We start from the raw sequence: 19,802 nt of genomic DNA, 5'->3' as shown, positions 1-19,802 counted from the left end.
CCATTTTCTTGCATTGCTCATAATTAAATAACCATGCATCAGAATTAATTAAACTTTATATGTAAAATGCTTAGAATTGCATCAGTTTAATAATATGCCACTTTCATCTATGTTATAAATGTTAAAAATGTCGTTTGTTTAAATTTGCCTATTGCTATGCTAAAACGGTTTATTTCATAACTAAATAACCGTAGCTCCAAACCTAACAAACTTTATATGTATATGGGGTAGAAAATGCCTAGTTTAACATGGTGGTTCTACTTTGCATGCTCAACAACTCTAAAATATGCTTTAGGGAAGAACAGTAATAAACCTAAAATATTGCACATGAGGAGTTTTCGGACTTGTTGTTTGTTGTTTCGGCCTCATTTAAACTTGCCTAGGTAGGTAGTTTTGTTGTGCTTCAACCCTTGCCATGTTAAACAACATTTAATATTGTTGAGTACATAAACGAGATCGAACTAAATGATTGAAGTGGTGTTCCGTCAATATGTAACCCGTTGCATATTGAGCTCCACTTAATTTGTAGGATTGCTTGTGCACTTTGCCATGCCATGCTTCAATAAACCGGACATGCATCATACTTGATTGTGCATCATGCCATGTTCATGTGGTGGTTGTTTACTATGTGTTTTGCTTCTTCCCGGTGTTGCTTCTTCGGGTTGGTTCCGATAACGTCGCGTTTGTGAGGATCCGTTCGACTACGTCCGTTTTTCTTGTTCGTGGATTCGTTCTTCTTCCTTGCGGGATCTCAGGCAAGATGACCATACCCTCGAAGTCACTTCTATCTTTGCTTGCTAGATGCTCGCTCTTTTGCTATGCCTATGTTGTGATACCTACCACTTGCTTATCATGCCTCCCATATTGTTAAGCCAAGCCTCTAACCCACCTTGTCCTAGCAAACCGTTGTTTGGCTATGTTACCGCTTTGCTCAGCCCCTCTTATAGCGTTGTTAGTTGCAGGTGAAGATTGAAGTTTGTTCCTTGTTGGAACATGGAGATATTGTTCCTTATTGGAACATGTTTACTTGTTGGGATATCACAATATCTCTTATTTAATTAATGCATCTATATATTTGGTAAAGGGTGGAAGGCTTGGCCTTTTGCCTAGTGTTTTGTTCCACTCTTGCCGCCCTAGTTTCCGTCATATCGGTGTTATGTTCCCGGATTTTGCGTTCCTTACGCGGTTGGGTAATAATGGGAACCCCTTGATAGTTCGCCTTGAATAAAACTCTTCCAGCAATGCCCAACTTTGGTTTTACCATTCGCCACCTAGCCTCTTTTTCCCTTGGGTTCCGCGGACTCAAGGGTCATCTTTATTTAAACCCCCGGGCCAGTGCTCCTCTGAGTGTTGGTCCAACCTGTCAGCTGCCGGTGGCTACCAGGGGCAACTCTGGGCTGGCCTGCCCGTACCTTGGACAATTCGGTGTGCCCTGAGAACGATATATGTGCAGCTCCTATCAGGATTTGTCGGCACATCCGGGAGTGTTGCTGGATTTGTTTTACCTTGTCGAAGTTGTCTTGTAGAACCGGGATACCGAGTCTGATCGGAATGTCTCGGGAGAAGGTTTATCCTTCGTTGACCGTGAGAGCTTGTGATGGGCTAAGTTGGGACTCCCCTGCGGGGATTTGAACTTTCGAAAGTTGTGCCCACGGTTATGGGAAGATGGGAATTTGTTATGTCCGGTTGTAGGAAACCTGAAGTTGATCTTAATTAAAATAGACCAACCGCGTGTGTTACCGTGATGGTCTCTTCTCGGCGGAGTCCGGGAAGTGAACCACGGTGTTGGAGTTATGCTTGATGTAGGTTGTTCTAGGATCACTTCTTGATCATAGTTGTTCGACCGTGCTTTTTCCTTCTCTTCTCGCTCTCATTTGCGTATGTTAGCCACCATATATGCTAGTCGCTTGCTGCAGCTCCACCTCATACCTTTTACCTTACCTATGAGCTTAAATAGTCTTGATCGCGAGGGTGTGAGATTGCTGAGTCCCCGTGACTCACAGATACTTCCAAAACCAGCTTGCAGGTGCCGTTGAACTGCGTGGATGACGCAACCAAGCTCAAGGAGGAGCTCAAGGAAGATCTTGTCCTTTATGTTGTTTCGTTCTAGTTGATCAGTAGTGGAGCCCAGTTGGGGTCGATCGGGGACCTTGTCGCATTTGGGGTTCTTCTTTTATTTTGGTTCCATAGTCAGACCTTGATTGTATTTGGATGTTGTAATGTTGTATTCATGTATTTGTGTGAAGTGGCGATTGTAAGCCAACTATGTATCTTTTCCCTTATTGTATTACATGGGTTGTTTGCGAAGATTACCTCACTTGTGAGATTGCTTTCAATGCAGTTATGTCTCTAAGTCGTGCTTCGACACGTGGGAGATATAGCCGCATCGAGGGCGTTACAAGTTGGTAATCAGAGCCTTCCCCGACCTTAGGACCCCCCTGCTTCATCGAATTAGCTGACGTTGTTGAGTCTAGAAAAATGTTTTGAGTCATTTAGGAATTATATATCGGAGAGTTTAGGAATTCTTTTTACTCCCCAGTCCCTTCATCGCTCTGGTAAGGCATCCTGACGTAGAGTTTTGACTCTTCTCTTCTCAAATTTCACTACAAAAAATTTTAGGATCATGCGGGTATCTTAGAATCGTTTCGATGGTTTTGTGATGAGAACATTGTTCTTGGTCCGTCATGTCATTTAGGGGTTGTGGCAGTGTCCTGGGAAGTTGAGCTCCGAGGTGTTGTCGTCACAATTTTATCGTTGTAGTTCTGGAATACCTGAGTTTAGTTTGCCGACATCGAAAATCTCTTTTATGCAGTTGTTGGTGAGATAACCTTGACGCCACCCAGTACTGGGGCGGGAGTTCGGGAGTATTGCCATAACTCGTATAACGGATGCTTTTCGAAGGTTGAGGTAAACGATTTCCGAAGGTTTCTTGGTTATGTGTTGAAGGATGGATACAACTGGATGTAGGATTTGCTAGTTTCGGGTGAGATATTATGCTTCCCCTGTATCCCCAACACCAAATTGCATAACCGGAAAGTTTCGGGAGTTTATTAGTGGGAATTCAAGTAGCTCTTAGGATATCTTTCCGACAGATGTATGATACGAAATTGGGGTTCGACGTCTAGTGGTCCGCCTATCCACGGTTGGTTTTACAGTGGTCTCATTGTGTCTTAAAGAGTCCTTGGCTATGCCGACTCGAGGACGCTTCGTATGTCATGTGCACTGCCTTGTACATGATGGTGTTGTACGATCGAGCCCGTGTAGGCCCCACCATGAAAACTTCGGACGAAATCTCTATCATATGTTTGTTCCGGCTTATTCTGCAAGCCAACCCTTTGTTTTTGTTTCGAGTAGTGGTATTCGAGTTGCTTCGAAGTCAAATGTTGATTCCATACCTTTCCTAAACGGTGTTCTCATACTCCTATATGATTACTAATCCCTCATGATAATCGAGATTGTCATGTAAATCCTTTTTCACCGGCATGTTTCTTTTCAAGTGGATCCAATCGTTTTCAACATTCGCTTGATCAAGTATCAGTTCTTCTCAAGGTGTTTGTTTCATCCGTCTCCAAGTTGCCTTTGTTTTTTCCCACCCATCCCTCCCTTTGTTTTCTTCAAGGACTCGGATTTCTTATTCAAGTATCCTTTTAGTGATGGCAAGCCTCTCCATTCTTTTCTGTCAATGTTCTTATCCAGTGATTTTCATGAAGATTCTAATGGAGCTTCAAGCTCATCATTCTTCGTTCTTTTCCTTCTATGGTGGATTCAATTCAAGCTTTTGGTGTTGATCATATCCTTTCCTCGTTTCAAACGCCTTCTCCTACCGGTGCACCTCTTAATCATCCACTTCTTGCTATTCAATTGTTCCGGAGTGCTCAAGATATCTCGAAGATTCGTGTTTCCACTCTGCATTAGTTCAAGCTCTTTCGAGGTGGTTACCAAATTCAAACCATTTAATTCAACTGGTGTTTTCTCTCTTAAATCGTTCAACGGTGTTTCTTTTTAGTGGGCCCTAACCCACAGGTCTTTTACCCGGATCTTACCTGACTCTTCTAATTTTTCCGGAGATCCTCAAATTCATTTCAAATTTTGACGTAAGAATGATTCATCATCAGCCATATGTATTTATCCAAGATCTTTCAAATTCTTTTCATCGTTGGTTCAATTTTTTCCATTCTTCTTTATTTCGGAGTGACTCAACAATTCATGATGGTGTTTCTCATCGTAATTCTCAGATTTTGAAGACCGAAGAAGAGTTTCTTTTAAATCTTGCCCCATTCTCGGCCATCCTCTCATAATTGTTTTTTTATTGTTGTGAGAATTCTTTTCACCCATCCGGAGCTATTCAAGAGTCTTCTCAGCTTGATTATCCGGAGTCCATCATTTCAGGTTTATTCATTTCTCAGCTTTCAGCTCTCGTTCTCCAATCTTACCGGTGCATCGTTCAAGTGATCTATAATCAGCTCATGATCTCTTCGTTCTCTTGTATCTAAATTCTCTCAAGCATCTTCGTTCATTTGCTAATTCTTCCCGGTGCTCCTTTTTCTTTTCTTCAATCGTTGTAAATTCTTACGGTGGTTCGTTCAAGATTTATCTTCATATCAATTCGTTCATGCTTTCCAAATGCTAACGGTGGTTCGTTGAAGACCTTCTCAAGTTTGTGATATATCTATCTTAAATCCTTTGTACGAGAATAAGTAGTGTGCCAAATCCATTGTTTATCATAAATTTAATTGATGAAGGACAATCATAATGTAATTCTTATTCTTGTTTCATCCTAATGATTAATTCTTTATTCCAGAGGCCCTTCAAATTCCCGGTTTCATTTGTTTCATCTTCTCTTTTTCCCGGAGTTCCAACCTCTTTCAATTATATTATCACGGGGATCTCTATCTAAATCATTGCGAGGCTAAAATCTTATTCTTTTCATCATTCAATTATTTTGGATCATTCTTTTATTACCGGAGTTCTTCATGAAGGTTCTACATGATGGATTCATCAAGGATTTAATTCCTTCTCGAAGTGTTCATCGACATTCTTTGCTAAGAAGCTCAAGTTTTTCTTCATCTTGCTATCCGGAGTGTAATTCTTTCTTCCGAATCATTGGATGTGGTATTATGTCATTCTTGATAATTTGAGTTAATGTTTCATGATTCACATGTTATTAAGAATGAGGTATTTTAAATCCATCAATCTCGTCATTGGAGTTACCTTGGGTTATATTTCACCTAAAGCCTTCCCTAAGGATTGTTGCTATCTATGGTGCTTATAAAGGACCCAAGTTTTTCTTTATCCTCCCGGTGAATTACTTTCTCGTCTCCTTGTTCATATCAATCCAATTCTTTTCCTGTGAGTGGCAGGTTGTCATCTAATTCGACATGTACTCCACAAGACCATATCAAGCTTATCCTTTCGTTGTTGGTTTTCCAACAACTCCGCTCGACCCGTCTCCTAAGGATGCCTTCTCAAGCTCTTTTGTGGCATAAGATGGCATTTTCTTCTCCATTCTTTTATTTCTTCTATTCTTTCTTCTGGAGGCCTTGTGATGTTGCTCTTTTCAATCATCATCTCGAATTGTCAATATCATGTTCTTTTCGTGCTTGTCCATTTAACCGGAGTATCGTGCCCTCTTTTCAAGTTCTCTCATCTTATCAAGTATTGCCTCACTTTTCAACCAGAGTGCTGTCTGAAATCTTTTACCCATTGTGCCATTCTTTCAATAGTTCCGGAGTTAGTGTGTTGTTGATCTCATCAAGTATCCTCATCTTGTCAAGATCGTGTTCGATTCCTTCCATTTACAGTCGGAGTGCTGTCCAAATTATATCATTCTTATTCCTTCTCTATCTTGTTAACTGGAGTGTTATCGTAATTGATCCTTATCGTTCCTTGTACTTCTCGTTTTCTACTGGAGTGCTTGCATGTACTTCTTGTTCACTGGAACCCTTTTCTCATGTCTTTCAACCTACAGGGTTCTCGTGATGTTCCTTGTTCCTCTTTCCTAATGCAGTGTTTTCAACTTCGTTCATCTCCATTACATTCTTTCTTTCAATTTGTTCAACTTCTCAAGGTTCTTTGGTTTCACTCATTTGTCAAACAAGCAACTAGTTTTACCTTTCCTCTTCCTTTTCCCTCCGGTGCCATTCTAGATCTCGGGACGAGATCCTCTCGTAGTGGTGGAGTGTTGTAACGCCCCGAGACCGTTGCGCCAGGTGTCGTCCAATTATTTGCTATTGTTGCCTTGTCATTTGCTTGCGTGTTGCATCTTGTCATGTCATCATATGCATTGCATCATCATGTTTTCAAAACTTGCATCCGTCCCGGTCTCCTCGTTCCTTCTGTTGTCCGTTCTGAGCCCAGACACACTTGCACGCGCCCGCGACACGTCCGAAATATTATTTTATAAGTGGCCAGAAAATGTTCTTGGAATGGGTTGAGAGTTGGCATGTGGTGTTTTTATGTTGTCAGTAGGTCGCCTGCCAAATTTCATTGCATTCGGAGTCCGTTTGATGCCCCAACGGTTAACTATAGCGACAATATAGCCGGTCTAACGTCGGACGTTTTCAGTCTCCGGAAACGGTTGCCGGGTTGCTTTCCTTTTTCTTCGCAGTCCAACCACACACTTGACCTTGTCCATCAAACCCTCTTTGCACGGTGCATCGACCCCCTCGCGCGTCCGAAAGCTGTCCCGAACCCGACCCGAACTGTCGCCACCGTTGTGTCCAGATCATCCCCAAACATCTACAAAACGTCTCCGTTTTCTTCATTGGGCTCCCTAGCCTATTTATCCGATACCATCCGATTTTGATCGGAGGGTCCAAACCTAATCTTTTTGTCCCTATATATATACCAACCCCTACCCAAATCGGATCAAACCCTAAAATCTAGGAGAGGTGTCCCGTCGCCCGCTGCCACTTCCAATCCTCTCGAGATCCCCTCACTCAATCTCCCTCGATCCCATCGCCCAGCCAACCATAGCTGCACCCCCTCCCAGATCCATTCCACTACAGCCGACCACCTCCCATCTTTTCTACGCCACCCAAATCCCCAGGAAGCCGCAACCTCCTCCGTCCCCGTGCTCACCCCCGACGCCCGAGCTCCTCCTCCAACCAGAATGAGCGCCACCGCCGCCGTGCCGGAGATGAGTGCCTCGCGCCCTGCTCACCTTCCTCCCTTCCTCTACTTCCCCTCACTCCTCACCTTTATTCCACTGTTTGCGACAGATCGAGCCATGGCACCGCCCTAGGTTTTTCCCCGACGCCATGGATGCCCACCACCGGGTCATCGCTGCCTCCTCGCAGGGCCTCCGTGGACGCCAAACTGCCGGTTTCCTCCGCGCCCTCACACCCTGCCGGACCTCCGTCCTGGCCTCCGTCGCACCCGCGGCGGCATGTCCCTCGCCACGCCGCTTCTCCTCTGCAACGAGCGGCAGCTGCAGTCGCTGCAACCGCCCTGCGCGTTGACTGCATCGCCCCGAATCGGCCTCTTCTTCGTCGTTTCCCGCTCCTCCGCCTCGCCTTCCTCCCTGGCTGCAAGCCTCCGCCGCCCGGATCCTCCCCGAGCTCCAAGTCATGCGAACTACCGTAGGTCACCCGTCCAAGCCGCAGGAGCAGCATCGCCGCTGCCGTCCCGGAACTCTTCTGTCGCTCCTCCGGTGACTCCGCGCCAAGTTCGTGCCTCGACGAAGTGGTCCTCGTCGCCGCCCTTCTCCCTCCGCCTTGCCCGCTCGCTGGAGCTCATCTACTGCTCTGCATCGTGCCCGCTGCGCCCCTGTCGAGCTCCTCTGCTTCGCCTCTGCTCGAGCAGGACGCCCCCGCCCCGCGTCTCTTCTATACAGGCACGAGCGCATGAGCGCGTTGACCACGCTGGGTCTGCCTCGACCCGATCCAGCAAGCGGGCCGGCCTGCCCGGCTTCCTCCCTACCAACTAGGCCTCAGCCCACTAGCGCGAGGCCACCCCCGGCGCCCACTGTCCTTTGCAGCCCGGTAGACCAGATTCGGCCCGGCTACATTTTTTCCCTGCTGACGTTTTTCCTAATATCTAGTGCATTTCATAATTTACAGAAGTATGCCATTTTCTTGCATTGCTCATAATTAAATAACCATGCATCAGAATTAATTAAACCTGATATGTAAAATGCTTAGAATTGCATCTAGTTTAATAATATGCCACTTTCATCTATGTTATAAATGTTGTTTGTTTAAATTTGCCTATTGCTATGCTAAAACGGTTTATTTCATAACTAAATAACCGTAGCTCCAAACCTAACAAACTTTATATGTAAATGGGGTAGAAAAATGCCTAGTTTAACATGGTAGTTCTACTTTGCATGCTTAACAACTCTAAAATATGCTTTAGGGAATAACATTACCAAACCTAAAATATTGCACATGAGGAGTTTCCGGACTTGTTGTTTGTTGTTCCAGCCTCATTTAAACTTGCCTAGGTAGGTAGTTTTGTTGTGCTTCAACCCTTGCCATGTTAAACAACATTTAATATTGTTGAGTACATAAACGAGATCGAACTAAATGATTGAAGTGGTGTTCCATCAATATGTAACCCGTTGCATATTGAGCTCCACTTAATTTGTAGGATTGCTTGTGCACTTTGCCATGCCATGCTTCAGTAAACCGGACATGCATCATACTTGATTGTGCATCATGCCATGTTCATGTGGTGGTTGTTTACTATGTGTTTTGCTTCTTTCCAGTGTTGCTTCTTCGGGTTGGTTCCGATAACGTCGCGTTTGTGAGGATCCGTTCGACTACGTCCGTTTTTCTTGTTCGTGGATTCGTTCTTCTTCCTTGCGGGATCTCAGGCAAGATGACCATACCCTCGAAGTCACTTCTATCTTTGCTTGCTAGATGCTCGCTCTTTTGCTATGCCTATGTTGTGATACCTACCACTTGCTTATCATGCCTCCCATATTGTTAAGCCAAGCCTCTAACCCACCTTGTCCTAGCAAACCGTTGTTTGGCTATGTTACCGCTTTGCTCAGCCCCTCTTATAGCGTTGTTAGTTGCAGGTGAAGATTGAAGTTTGTTCCTTGTTGGAACATGGAGATATTGTTCCTTATTGGAACATGTTTACTTGTTGGGATATCACAATATCTCTTATTTAATTAATGCATCTATATATTTGGTAAAGGGTGGAAGGCTTGGCCTTTTGCCTAGTGTTTTGTTCCACTCTTGCCGCCCTAGTTTCCGTCATATCGGTGTTATGTTCCCGGATTTTGCGTTCCTTACGCGGTTGGGTAATAATGGGAACCCCTTGACAGTTCGCCTTGAATAAAACTCTTCCAGCAATGCCCAACTTTGGTTTTACCATTCGCCACCTAGCCTCTTTTTACCTTGGGTTCCGCGGACTCAAGGGTCATCTTTATTTAAACCCCCGGGCCAGTGCTCCTCTGAGTGTTGGTCCAACCTGTCAGCTGCCGGTAGCCACCAGGGGCAACTCTGGGCTGGCCTACCCGTACCTTGGACAATCCGGTGTGCCCTGAGAACGAGATATGTGCAGCTCCTATCGGGATTTGTCGGCACATCCGGGCGGTGTTGCTGGATTTGTTTTACCTTGTCGAAGTTGTCTTGTAGAACCGGGATACCGAGTCTGATCGAAATGTCTTGGGAGAAGGTTTATCCTTCGTTGACCGTGAGAGCTTGTGATGGGCTAAGTTGGGACTCCCCTGCAGGGATTTGAACTTTCGAAAGCCGTGCCCGCGGTTATGGGCAGATGGGAATTTGTTAATGTCCGGTTGTAGAAAACCTGAAGTTGATCTTAATTAAAATACATCAACCGCGTGTGTTACCGTGATGGTCTCTTCTCGGTGGAGTCCGGGAAGTGAACCACGATGTTGGAGTTATGCTTGACGTAGGTTGTTCTAGGATCACTTCTTGATCATAGTTGTTCGACCCTGCTTTTGCCTTCTCTTCTCACTCTCATTTGCGTATGTTAGCCACCATATATGCTAGTCGCTTGCTGCAGCTCCACCTCATACCTTTTACCTTACCTATGAGCTTAAATAGTCTTGATCGCGAGGGTGTGAGATTCCTGAGTCCCCGTGATTCACAGATACTTCCAAAACCAGCTTGCAGGTGTCATTGAACCGTGCGGATGACGCAACCGAGCTCAAGGAGGAGCTCGAGGAAGATCTTGTCCTTTATGTTGTTTCGTTCTAGTTGATTAGTAGTGGAGCCCAGTTGGGGTCGGTCGGGGACCTTGTCGCATTTGGGGTTCTTCTTTTATTTTGGTTCCGTAGTCGGACCTTGATTGTATTTGGATGTTGTAATGTTGTATTCATGTATTTGTGTGAAGTGGCGATTGTAAGCCAACAATGTATCTTTTCCCTTATTGTATTACATGGGTTGTTTGCGAAGATTACCTCACTTGCGAGATTGCTTTCAATGTGGTTATGCCTCTAAGTCGTGCTTCGACACGTGGGAGATATAGCCGCATCGAGGGCGTTACAGCGATGGCTGCCATTTGTGCCGACCCCTAGATCTTGGAGGAGCCTCTCGCCGTTGAGGACACCATCGATGCCTCACGTGCCGACGCCACGACGCGGTTGGTTGCTTTAAACAATAGTTCATGGCATTTTCTCGAGGCCACCGTCGGGGCCTTCGACAAAGACTATGAGGTGTCTTCTCTATGTGCCCGTGCTTACCTCAACTCGAGAGCCGACATGTTGGTGCCCGGAGCAGCTCAGGCAACTCACCACTACGAGGAGGGCACCCACGATGTGGAGGCCTCGCCCTCTTCCATGTCTAGGGAGCCAATCTTCATCGATATCTACGACGATGAGGAGTAGCTTGTCTTATTAGCTCACTATAAGGACCTACGTTCAGTTAGCTAGCTACGCCGATTAAGCATGCTCATTTTACCCGTTGCATGTGCTGCTCCTTCCTTTCCTTAACAAATTATAGTGAATTGTCCTATCTACTCTTACCATGCAATCTGTTGCTCTAGTGTGTATGTTCTATATGTCATGCAATGTGGTGCTCACTTATTAACTGTTTGGTTAATTAGTTGTCGATTCCAGTTGACTGTTTGGTTCAGTTCTGTAATGTGATGTTCAACTCTTCAGGCTGCAATTTTGTGTTGTCTTCCATGTGAGAAATAAATTGAATTTATCTGTACAAAATACATGAGAAACAAATACAATTGCTATATTTCCAAGTTGTCAAGCATGCTTCGTTTGCTTAACTGTCTGATCTTCTAGTATGTTATATATTGTGCAATGTGGTGCATAGTTAATTGTTGGTTCATTTGTTGTGGTGTTTAGTTAACTGTCTGGTTCATGTCTGCAATGCGATATTCAACTATTGTGGGTACAATTTTGTATTGTTATGCATGTGAGGAATAAATCGAATTTGGATGTACTAAGTACATGAGAAACAAATACAATTGCTATATTTCCAAGTTTTTAATCATGCTTGGTTTCGATAAATGGCTTTTCCATGTGGCTCGAGTTAATCTACTGAATATGCAACGTGTTTGTTTTCATTAACATATTTTACTGATAGTATGCCAATCCTGACTTAACGTGATCAATATCTACCTTATATGTGTTGCAGGGGAACAATGGGAAGCACTGAGGTTTACAATCAAGGTGTGCACATGCATGGTCCTTGTCTAATAGCATATTATTGCGCAATTACAAGAACCATTCTAATATTTAGTATTTTAACAATTTGGTCTTGCACATGTAGGTCCTGCTATCAGAAGTTTTGACCCACTATTTGACCCTTTTTGCATGTGGGGAAATGAGTTATCCATTAATATCAGCCAAGTCAAGAAACTAAAAAAGATTGTTAGGATAAAGAAACTAGCAACGAGGAAAAACAAGATCTTTTTCTGCAAAATGAAGAAGACATCAGTGCACCACAGGATGGTACTAATTATTATACCTTATTTTTTTATTCCTTTGTGCCATTTTCGAATTTAAAGAAGATATTTATGCATATCTTTGTTTTCAGGCTTTCCCTAAGCAGTTCACTGATGATTACCTCTCAAACCACGAGGAAGGTATTCATACAACACCCAGGTACAATGTTGCAGTCTTCCTCAAGAGGACGAACGATGGACGGTCAATCATCCACAGGCACTGTCTTAAAGTTACAAGGAGCTTCAACATCAATGAAGGTTCAATATTCGCCTTCCGCTTCAACAGTTTCCAGATGAGATTCACCTGTCTATCTACCGTCTCTGATGCTAATTTATAAAGGTTATAGATGTTGCATGTGAAACTTGGTGCTGGTGCAGTTGTGTAATGGGGTAGTTAGCTTTATGCCTATATGGTGTAACTGTGTGTTGAAGCTACATGTACTCTGATGTATTTCAATTATGAAATCCTGGTTCTGTAATACGAAAATGAAATGTCAATTTGATTAATAAATGGATTACCAATAATAGGACAATTAGCATGCTAATTGATTTTTTATTGCAAACGATTATTGATAAAACACCATGGGCGATGACCTCACACAACGCACACAGTTTCTAGCAAGAAAACATGTTAGATCAATGAACAATCGCACACAATTTTCTCTTAAAAACTATTTGCGTTATGCCACCATGTGCAAACGTTCACCACATAAAAAGTGTGTCTGGTGGACAACCTATGCCACATAGTTGCTTCTACGCACAGTGTGTGATGCATTCAATAATGCAAACGGTAAAATTGTTAATATCGTCTGCAATGGCAACGCTATCACAAATGATTTTAATGGGGAAAATTGTGTGTATTGTACCTACGAACGAAAATGTTTTCCTTGGATTGACCGTGTAGCATGTACATACGAATAGAAACGTATTTCTTGGATTGATTATGTGGGATGTACATATGGACGGAAACGTATTCCTTGGATTGACTATGTGGAATGTACATACAAACAGAGTTGTTTGTCTGGGACTGACTGTGTGGGATGCAGTTATGACCGGAAACGATTGGGCCTATATAATTGTATTTTTTAACACAACTATATGTATAACCGTATTTGATTGCTCGCCCATCGCACACGAGCTCATTTTGTCCAGCGTGTTTGACCAAAGGTCCTATCCCCGACGGTTTCTGGGTCATGTGGGAAGGACCCCCCCCCCCCAATCGCCCACAGTCACTAGGTGACGTTTCCAAATGCTGTCGCGGAAAGGGGTTGAAAAGCGTTTGTATAGCACCTCGCTGTACCAGTGTATCTTCGCCAATATTTTTTATATATTCTGGAAATATTCTTCATAAATTTTCAGCTCAATCCAAGAACTTTTATTTTTGCACAAAAATAACACCATGGAAGTTCTACTGAAAACAACGTTAGTCCGGGTTAGTTACATTCAAATCATGCAAATTAGAGTCCAAAACAAGAGCAGAAGTGTTTGGAAAAGTAGATATGTTTAGGACGTATCAACTCCCCAAAGCTTAACTCATTTCTTGTCCTCAGGAAATCCAGGTGATAAACTAAAAGTGATAAAGAAAAACCTTTTACAAACTCTTTTGTTCTTGTTATTGTATATATACTTAACTAGTGTTCAAGTTTTCAGCAAATATTATGAATTAACCATGTGAATGATAACATTTAGGTCTCACATTTACTCATGACAATGACATAACCAACTAGCCAGCAATAATAAGATATCTTGAATGCGAACAATTTTTCAATACAATCATGATATAATATGATAACATGGTATCTTGCTAGCCCTTTCTTAGACCGCAAAACATAAATGTGGAGCACCTATGAAGTTCAACATTAGCTAGTAGATTGTAATTCATGGTAGAAGAGATCTAGTTGTGGTCACATCCAACATTAAATAGACTTAATGCATAAGAATGACAATAGCGCTCTTAAGATTGGTGCTTGAATGAGAAGGTGATGACTCAAAAATAAAAGTAAATAACATAAAAGTAAATAGATAGGACCTTCGCAGAGGGAAGCAGAGATTTGCAGAGGTCCCAGAGCTTGAAGCTTAAAACAGATACAAATACATTTTGAGAGGTGTGCTTTTCCTACCAATGTCATGACCGAGGATTTTCAATATCTTCCCTGCTAAACACATCATCTTCCAAGGAGAAAGGTAAAGTTTACTCCCCATCAACCATACATACACATGCCATGGTTAGCTGAATTCACGGGTGCCCTCCATACAGTCAACTTTCCAAGGGAGTTTGTCTTATTATATCTTTCTTTATTTTGATTATAGGACTGGGCATCCCAATCACCAGCCTCTCTCGTGCAATGCCAAGTGAATAAACACCCATCATGAGAATAACCCGCTTAACATAGAAGATACTGACCGCCCCCTCTTGCTTCATGAGCAGTACAGGCACACAAAATAGATGCTTATTTGAATAATTAGAGGTGGCACATGCAAATCTACTTGGAACGACAAAGTAATACCGCATATAGGTAGATATGGTGGACTCATCTGGAACAAATTTTATTTTAAGGATTTGGATGCACAAGTAGTGTTCCTACTTAGTATAGGTGAAGGCTAGCAAATAGATTGAGAAACGACCAACTAAAGAGCGACAACGATCATAATCATGCATTGAGAATAACTAACATTGAACATGAGCATGAGTACGACATAAACGCCATGAATAATTAGATAGGAGTGGAGGCTTTGTTGGTTTTGAATCAAGCACATGTGTGAACATGTGCCAAGTCAAGCCACTCGAATCATTCAGAAGAGGATACCTATTGGAAATATTCCCTAGAGTCAATAATAAATTGGTTACTACCATATTTCCTTGTTCACGATAAATGTTTATTATTCATGCTAGAATTGTATTGACCGGAAACTTAAATACATGTGTGAATACATAGGCAACACAGTGTCCCCAGTGAACCTCTACTAGACTAGCTCGTTGATAACAGATGGTTAACGTTTCCTAACCATAGACATGAGTTGTCATTTGATAACGGGATCACATCAATAGGAGAATGATGTGATGAACAAGACCCAACCGTAAGCTTAGCATCAGATCGTTTAGTTTATTTGTTGTAGCTTTCTTCATGTCAAGTATCTATTCCTTAAACCATGAGATCCCGTAACTCCCTGATGATGTCTACTATGCAACCTTCTTCTTGTAGACTCGTGTTGGGCCTCCAAGCGAAGAGTTTTGTAGGACAACAACAATTTCCCCTCAAGTGGATGACCTAAAATTTATCAATCTGTGGGAGGCGTAGGATGAAGATGGTCTCTCTCAAATAACCCTGCAAGCAAATAACAAAGAGTCTCTTGTGTCCCCAACACACACAATACAATGGTAAATTGTATAGCTGCACTAGTTTGATGAAGAGATGGTGATACAAGTATAATATGGATAGTAGATATAGGTTTTCGTAATCTGAAAATATAAAAATAGCAAGGTAACTAGTGATAGGAGTGAGCAAAAATGGTATTGCAATGCTTGAAAACAAGGCCTAGGGTTCATACTTTCACTAGTGCAAAGTCTCTCAACAATGATAACATAATTGAATCATATGGCAATCCCTCAACGTGCGACAAAGAGTCACTCCAAAGTTCCTATCATGGAGAACATAAGACAAAAACATGCATCAACCCCTATGCATTGGTTACCCCAATGTCACCTCGGGAATCCACGAGTTGAGTGCCAAAACACACATCAAGTGAATCAATAGAATATCCCATTGTCACCACAGATATCCCATCGCAAGGCATACACCTAGTGTTCTGAAATCCATTACTCAATCCAACATAACGAAACCTCAAAGAGCAAGACTCAATTGATCACAAGAAGGTAGAGGGGAGAAACACCATATGATTCAACTATAGTAACAAAGCTCGCGGTACATCAAGATCGTGCCAAATCAAGAACATGAGAGAGAGAGATCAAAAACATAGCTACTGGTACATACCCTTAGCCCCGAGGGTGAACTACTCCCTCCTCATCATGGAGACCACCGGGATGATTAAGATGGCCTCCGGCAATGGTTTCCCCCTCCAGCAGGGTGCCGGAATGGGCTCCCGATTGTTTTTCGTGGCTATAGAGGCTTGAGATGGTGGAACTTCTGATCTAGGGTACTTTCGGAGGTTTCTATATTAATAAGAATTTTTGTCGTTGGAAACAAGTCAGGGGTGCCCGAGGGGCCCAGAAGCTAGGGAGGCGCGCCGGGGGGGAGGGGGTGAGGGAGTCCTTGACTAAGGGGTCCTCGGGCGTCCGGCCTGTTATCTATGGGCCGGACTGATGGGCTGTGAGGATATGAAGACCGAAGACTGTACCCGTGTCCGGATGGGACTCTCCTTGGCATGGAAGGCAATCTTGGCGAACAGCTATGGAGATTTCCTCTTATGTAACCGACTCTATGTAACCCTAGATCCCCCCGATGTCTATATAAACCGAAGGGTGTAGTCCGGAAAGGATATACTCAATACCTTAGTCATACAGACTGGACTTCTAGGGTTTAGCCATTACGATCTCGTGGTAGACCAACTCTTGTAATACTCCTATTCATCAATATCAATCAAGCAGGACGTAGGGTATTACCTCCATCAAGAGGGCCCGAACCTGGGTAAAACTTCGTGTCCCTCGACTCCCGTTACCATCAACCTTAGACACACAGTTCGGGACCCCCTACCCGAGATCCGTTGGTTTTGACACCGACATTGGCGCTTTCATTGAGAGTTCCTCTGTGCTGTCGCTAAAAGGTTTGATGGCCCCTTCAATCGTCGATAATGACGCTGTCTGCGGAGAAACTTTCCTCCCCGGGCAGATCTTCGTATTCGGCGGCTTCACACTGCGAGCCAACTCGTTTGGCCATCTGGAGCAGATCGAAAGCTACACCCCTGGCCATCAGGTCAGATTCGAGAGCTTGAACTACGTCGCGGACATCCGTGGAGACTTGATCTTTGCCGGATTCGATGCCGCGGTAGCTGCTCCCGATCACCCCGATGATCATGACCTAAATCTGTCATCGGGCCATATCCAGGAGATCACTCCCGTAACCGCTCTGGCCCTAGAACCGGAGCAGGCCGTGCCATCCAAAGACAGGAGGATTAACACCACCACGGAGGCCGCAGATTCCACGGCGTTGCAGCCGCACATGGGACCAGTCCCGCACGATGCCTATGCCCCAGGAACGCCGGACTCGTCTCCGGCCATAGGTTCTGAACCACGCGAGCCCGCAGACGCCGAGCTTGATCGTTTATCGGTCTTCGAATTCAGCGCCGTAGAAATCTTCCAGCACTCGCCTCTGGGCGATGTGCTAAGCTCGTTAAAAAGTTTGTCCTTGGCGAAGGACTCTCAGCCGAACTATATCCGGCTCGAACTAGGGGCTGATGATGGAGAATTTCGCTTCCCACCCGCCACCCACTTCATAGCAATAGTCGAGGATTCGACCAAAACACTTGATTATGACTCCGAGAATATTGACGGCATGGACAATGATGTCGGAGACAACGAAGACCCCGTTGATATAACTAATGAACAAGATGAACGGGACGATGGGCAGGATAGCCCCGGTAAATAGGCCACACATGAAGATTCAGAGGAGGACAATTACCTTCCGCTCTCTGAGGATGAGGTGAGCCTCGGCGCCGAGGATTTCATCGTGCCTGAGGAACCTCGTGAGTAGGAGCGCTTAAAGCGCCAACTAATAGCCACTGCAAGGAGCCTGAAGAAGAAGCAACAACAACTTCAAGCCGACCAAGATCTGCTTAATGATAGATGGACCGAAGTCCTAGCCGCTGAAAAATATGGCCTTGGTGGCCCAGCTAAAAGCTACCCGAAGCATAGATCGCTACCCTAGGGCAACGATAAGGCGCTCAAGCCCGTACGATCATCGCACAATGCGGCAGGACAACCACAACTTGGTCCGGTTCAAGCGGTAACTCAAGCCGAGCAACAGACCGCCCCACCTCGCCGTAAAGGCAGGAACAAAACACCTCAAGGTTGTACATACAACCTTCAGCAGGGCTGGGGTAGTAAAACAGGACACCCAAGAGCGATCTATGGATCGCAAGGACACACCTCGACACGTGACGACAGACACCTATTCGGACGTGACAAATCTAACCACGCCCGGGTCGAAAACCGCAAATGGACTCCGTCAGAGGTACCCCGCAACGTGGCCCAACATAGAGGAGCCGCACACCCTCGATGCTTCACAAATGAAGTAATGGAGCATGAATCCCCAGACGGGTTCAAACCCATGAACATTGAATCATACGATGGAACAACGGATCCCGCGGTATGGATTGAGGACTTCCTCCTCCATATCCACCTGGCCCATGGAGATGACCTTCACGCCATCAAATACCTACCACTAAAACTCAAAGGACCAGCTCGGTACTGGTTAAACAGTCTGCCAGAAAATTCTATTGGCAGCTGGGAGGACTTGGAGGACACCTTTCACAACAACTTCCAAGGAACTTATGTCCGGCCACCGGATGCCGATGACCTAAGTAACATTGTCCAGCAGCCCGGAGAGTCAGCAAGGGAGCTCTGGACCGGGTTCTTAGTTAAAAAGAATCAAATCGTCGACTGTCCGGACGCGGAAGCCCTTGCGGCCTTCAAACACAACGTCCGGGATGAATAGCTTGCACGCGACCTCGGTCAAGAAGGATCTAGATCCATGACAACCCCTACCGCTCTAATGACCCGTTTTTGCGCGGGAGAAGACAGGTGGCTCGCTCGTAGAAGCAATAGTGCCAGCGACTCGGGTACTTCCGAAATCCGAGACGGCAATGGCAAGCCAAGACGAAGCAAATACAACAGTCACAATGATAATGAAAGATCACGCGACATAGCGGTTAACGCCGGATTCATCAATCCCAAGCCCGGTCAACGAAAGAAGGCATTCAAGGTGAACAGAGACGGTCCATCCAACCTAGACATGATACTAGACCGACCCTGCCAGATTCACGGCCACCCCAATAAACCAGCTAATCATACCAACAGAAGCTGTTGGGTGCTCAAGCAGGCCGGCAAGCTCAATACCGAACACAAGGGAAGGGGGCCGCTAGGCAATAGGGACGACGGAATGGTTCACCAGCTAAATGCAGAGGGCCAGAAGCAATTTTCCCTGAAGATCGATCAAATCCGGAACATAAATAGCAGTTCGGCTTCCGCCACCATCTCATATACATGATAAAGCTATACCGCGCATACATAATTACGCACTTAAATACCATGGGCATCGGGCGGAAGCACAATACGGATAAGTCTGCAAACACTCCGGTAACATTTTATATATATATACTTTCCTTATTTTTGCATTCTTCAATACTTCTTAAAAGCAGGTAGCGCAAAGGAGAAACACCTAAGACCGACTCCATTAGAGTTCGGATCCATACACTCACCTACGGGGATTCCCCTCGCTGAGGACAGGCGACGCAGACATGCGACAGGAGGTCCAAAATTAACTTTTGTTGACCGCACTCTTTTTTAGAGCCTGTAACATGCCTTTTTTCTCTGCCTTCGACCCAGGCCATATCAAATGATCAAGGTCGTGGCAGAATATATGTAGGGTTGGACTATTCTATTACTAATAACAGAATAATATTCTGTTACCCCTCGGCCCATTATAAGAACCGACGCCAATTTCCAAAATACAGAAAGTACCCAGCCGAACCGGTGTGCCCAAAAGAAAAAAGAGAAGCCCACCCACACCAGGCGCGTCCCTAACCTCCCGATGCCTCGGCTTCCACCAGCCGACGCCGCCAGATCCCTGCTTCCACCCACCGGCGCCGGATCCTCCCCTGCTCCCACCCGTCGCCGCAGTCACCGCGCCCCCTGCTTTCACCGCCACCGCCGCCGCGCCCCCTGCTTCCACCCGTCGCCACCGCCACCG

This window comes from Triticum dicoccoides, chromosome 6A, assembly GCF_002162155.2.
Source record: "Triticum dicoccoides isolate Atlit2015 ecotype Zavitan chromosome 6A, WEW_v2.0, whole genome shotgun sequence".
Classification (NCBI taxonomy): Eukaryota; Viridiplantae; Streptophyta; class Magnoliopsida; order Poales; family Poaceae; genus Triticum; species Triticum dicoccoides.
The sequence above is the reverse complement of the archived record's forward strand: the minus strand, read 5'-3'. Positions refer to the sequence as shown.